This window comes from Schistocerca nitens, chromosome 3 (assembly GCF_023898315.1).
Source record: "Schistocerca nitens isolate TAMUIC-IGC-003100 chromosome 3, iqSchNite1.1, whole genome shotgun sequence".
NCBI classification, from domain to species: Eukaryota; Metazoa; Arthropoda; class Insecta; order Orthoptera; family Acrididae; genus Schistocerca; species Schistocerca nitens.
This window is the reverse complement of record NC_064616.1, coordinates 390385025-390389965: the sequence shown is the minus strand read 5'-3', so window position 1 is coordinate 390389965 and position 4941 is coordinate 390385025. Positions and strand designations below refer to the sequence as shown.

The 4941-nt window shown below is 47.5% G+C and overlaps 1 non-coding gene across 1 annotated transcript; it reads left to right on the top strand.

Annotated features, from left to right (window-relative positions):
* The first annotated feature begins 1799 nt into the window (after positions 1–1799).
* Positions 1800–1872, top strand: Trnaa-cgc (transfer RNA alanine (anticodon CGC)). The gene has a single exon. It is a non-coding gene; the product is annotated as a tRNA-Ala (tRNA).
* Positions 1873–4941: the final 3069 nt, after the last annotated feature.

Genomic DNA, 4941 nt, shown 5'->3' with positions numbered 1-4941 from the left:
AATCAAAAAATAAGTGTTGTGGATCAAATAAAGTCTTTTGGACGCAAATACCTTGTATGAAAAGCATATGAGTGGATTTCCAAGATAACGTGGTGTATAGTGCAAAAATACTAATTTAATAGTTGCGGAAAGGGCTATACTACTCTCATAATTAAGTGGGCTCAGTATCCTTATAATTAGAACAGCTTCAGGCATCTTATGAAGGGAATAGGAAAAGGCAGTGAGGTTGGTGGGAATAAATAATTGTAAAACCTTTCATATATATTTAACGTTTATTACAAATCTTGAATGATCTTTCCAACTTTCTTTACAGAACAGAAATGTCCGACCCCGGTAGCTGAGTGGTCAGCGCGACAAAATGTCAATCCTAAGGGCCTGGGTTCGATTCCGGGCTGGTTCGGAGATTTTCTCCGCTCAGAGACTGGGTGTTGTGTTGTCCTAATCATCATCATATCATCCCCATCGACGCGGAAGTCGCCGAAGTGGTGTCGAATCGAAAGACTTGCACCAGGCGAACGGTCTACCCGACAGGAGGTCCTCGTCATACGACGTTATTATTATTATTATTAGAACATAAATTCCATAATTTACTCTCTACGCCTTAATTAACTCTCTTCACCTTCAAGGGACCAGCGAATGATCATCTTGCCTAAGTAGGCTACAAACGCGTGAGAAGGGGCGTGGGGGGGTGTGCGTTGACATAGCATTTCGTTACACTTATACACACTCCAGAAAAACCATGCAGTTCTTAAGATATAGCTGGATTATCGCAAATGGGTGTACCTGATTTTCATGACTTAACACGAGATAGTGTGTAGTATATAATTTTGTAATATATTTAATGGATGATTAATTTAATAAACAGAAGGACACAGCGGTTTATTTACTGTGACTCGAGTTACCAAAATTGCCTTATGTAAGCTTTGGTCATTCAGCTGATACTCTTGCATGGCCACAATGGCTAACATGGCAGAAGCGCGCCAAGTATCTCTACCATTCAAAACCTTACAAAATGTAAATCTACTCAGTCCTGCATGATATCATCGGAAACGTATGCGAAGAGATCCACATAATTACTTGGCTGAAATCAATCTGCATTAAATTCACAACCTCCCACACATCATACACTGAAGCGTCAAAGAAACTGATATAGGCTCGTGTACTCAAATACAGAGGTATGTAAACAAACAAAATACGGCGCTGCGGTCGGCAACGACTATATAAGACAACAAGTGTCTGCTGCAGTTGTTAGATCGGTCACTGCTGCTACAATGGCTGGTTATCAAGTGAGTTTTAACGTTGTGTTATAGACGGCGCATGAGCGATGGGACACATCATCTCTGAGGTAGCAATGAAGTGGGGATTTTCCCGTATGACAATTTCACGAGTGTATCAGGAATCCACTGAAACATCAAATCTCCGACATCGCTACGGCCGGAAAAGGATCCTGCAAGAACGGGACCAACGACGACTGGAGAGAATCGTTCAACGTGACAGAAGTGCAACCCTTCCGCAAATTTCTGCAGATTTTAGTGCTGGGTCATCAACAAGCATCAGCGTGCGAACCATTCAACGAAACATCATCGGTATGGCCTTTCAGAGCCGAAAGCCCACTTCTGTACCCTTGATGACTGCACGACACTAAACTTTACACCTCGCCTGGGCCCCTCAACACCGACAACACCGACATTGGACTGTTGATGACCGGAAACATGTTGCCTGGTCGGACGGGTCTTGTTTCAAATTGTATGAGTGGATGGACACGTACAGGTACTGAGACAACCTCATAAATCCAACTGAGCTGGGTGGCGCAGTGGTTAGCGCACTGGACTCGCATTCGGGAGGACGATGGTTCAAATCCGTCTCTGGCCATCCTGACTTAGATTTTCTGTGATTTCCCTAAATGGTTTCAGGGAAATTACTCCTGGAAATTGAAATAAGAACACCGTGAATTCATTGTCCCAGGAAGGGGAAACTTTATTGACACATTCCTGGGGTCAGATACATCACATGATCACACTGACAGAACCACAGGCACATAGACACAGGCAACAGAGCATGCACAATGTCGGCACTAGTACAGTGTATATCCACCTTTCGCAGCAATGCAGGCTGCTATTCCCAATCCTTCCCTGATCCGAGCTTGCTCTCCGTCTCTAATGACCTCCTTGTCGATGGGACGTTAAACACTAATCTCCTCCTACTCCTCGTAAATCCATGGACCCTGCATGTCAGCAGGAGTTCAAGCTGGTAGAGGCTCTGTAAAGCCCGTATTACACGATGCGCCTAAACCGTACACCTACGCACCAGCGCTCCTAACGTGCATACCAGTTCACTTCCGACCTTACATACCATCCACGCTGGATTTACCTAGCACGCGTGCGCAGCAACAGACGATACGCGCGAAAAGAAAATAGAACTGTCTGATGTCTTGTTAAGTCGTCCTTTCTACCTCTCGCTTCTCTAGGGCGACTGTATGATATACTTGTACGTCATACGTTCAAATTATTTGCACGCATTTCGTGGTCGTGCAGTAGTGTTCTCGCTTCCCACGCCCGGGTTCCCGGGTTCGATTCCCGGCGGGGTCAGGGATTTTCTCTGCCTCGTGATGGCTGGGTGTTGTATGATGTCCTTAGGTTAGTTAGGTTTAAGTAGTTCTAAGTTCTAGGGGACTGATGACCATAGATGTTAAGTCCCATAGTGCTCAGAGCCATTTTTCAAATTACTCCTGGAAATTGAAATAAGAACACCGTGAATTCATTGTCCCAGGAAGGGGAAACTTTATTGACACATTCCTGGGGTCAGATACATCACATGATCACACTGACAGAACCACAGGCACATAGACACAGGCAACAGAGCATGCACAATGTCGGCACTAGTACAGTGTATATCCACCTTTCGCAGCAATGCAGGCTGCTATTCTCCCATGGAGACGATCGTAGAGATGCTGGATGTAGTCCTGTGGAACGGCTTGCCATGCCATTTCCACCTGGCGCCTCAGTTGGACCAGCGTTCGTGCTGGACGTGCAGACCGCGTGAGACGACGCTTCATCCAGTCCCAAACATGCTCAATGGGGGACAGATCCGGAGATCTTGCTGGCCAGGGTAGTTGACTTACACCTTCTAGAGCACGTTGGGTGGCACGGGATACATGCGGACGTGCATTGTCCTGTTGGAACAGCAAGTTCCCTTGCCGGTCTAGGAATGGTAGAATGATGGGTTCGATGACGGTTTGGATGTACCGTGCACTATTCAGTGTCCCCTCGACGATCACCAGTGGTGTACGGCCAGTGTAGGAGATCGCTCCCCACACCATGATGCCAGGTGTTGGCCCTGTGTGCCTCGGTCGTATGCAGTCCTGATTGTGGCGCTCACCTGCACGGCGCCAAACACGCATACGACCATCATTGGCACCAAGGCAGAAGCGACTCTCATCGCTGAAGACGACACGTCTCCATTCGTCCCTCCATTCACGCCTGTCGCGACACCACTGGAGGTGGGCTGCACGATGTTGGGGCGTGAGCGGAAGACGGCCTAACGGTGTGCGGGACCGTAGCCCAGCTTCATGGAGACGGTTGCGAATGGTCCTCGCCGATACCCCAGGAGCAACAGTGTCCCTAATTTGCTGGGAAGTGGCGGTGCGGTCCCCTACGGCACTGCGTAGGATCCTACGGTCTTGGCGTGCATCCGTGCGTCGCTGCGGTCCGGTCCCAGGTCGACGGGCACGTACACCTTCCGCCGACCACTGGCGACAACATCGATGTACTGTGGAGACCTCACGCCCCACGTGTTGAGCAATTCGGCGGTACGTCCACCCGGCCTCCCGCATGCCCACTATACGCCCTCGCTCAAAGTCCGTCAACTGCACATACGGTTCACGTCCACGCTGTCGCGGCATGCTACCAGTGTTAAAGACTGCGATGGAGCTCCGTATGCCACGACAAACTGGCTGACACTGACGGCGGCGGTGCACAAATGCTGCGCAGCTAGCGCCATTCGACGGCCAACACCGCGGTTCCTGGTGTGTCCGCTGTGCCGTGCGTGTGATCATTGCTTGTACAGCCCTCTCGCAGTGTCCGGAGCAAGTATGGTGGGTCTGACACACCAGTGTCAATGTGTTCTTTTTTCCATTTCCAGGAGTGTATTTCTGTGAGCTCAAGGTTCCTATTTAATAAGAAATTGTTTTTTACCATAATTTATTAAGTAATTGTTTTTCTGTTATGTAACTTAGTACTGTTATGAATTACAGACTCAACGGTTTTACATTACAACACTTGGTTACACAGGTATATGTATTTCGAAATTTACCTTTATATAGCATATTGCACATTGAGGATCCACTTCTTTTTGGAGTTATTGCCCTGGCAGTGAGAGTAAATCTTCGAATTAAGGCTGAACGGCGACGGAAACTAAGAGTCAGACGTTGTTGGGTTCGACAATGGCTGAAAAGAAGGGACGAAGGCAGGGGAATATATTCACTGTTAGTAAACTGAGTTCCGAAGATCCGCAAGAATTTCGGAACATCTTTAGGATGGACATGGCCTGTTTCGAGAAGCATGGAAGATGGAATCAGTGTGACACAGTCATGAGGGAGGCTATCTCACCTTCTCGAAGGTACGAATTATATGTTTATATGTTTTGTGATCATACCGGCCAAGATCACTGATAAAATACCGGTAAACGCCCTGTTATGTTGCAGGCTGGTTGTAACATTACGTTTCCTGGCGAATGGGGTATCTTTTAAGCATCTGGCTTTCAGCCCACTATTTCAGAAGTTGTTGTCGATGTATGCACTGCAATTTGCAGCACTTGAAAGGACCAATACTTAAAGGTGTACTTGTGTTATTTTTCCAAGTTTTGAATATACGGTATATAAGTGCTCCTCAGGGTTTTTCAGTCGTCGTCTATCGCACTGGGGGAAACTGCACGGACTTTGTC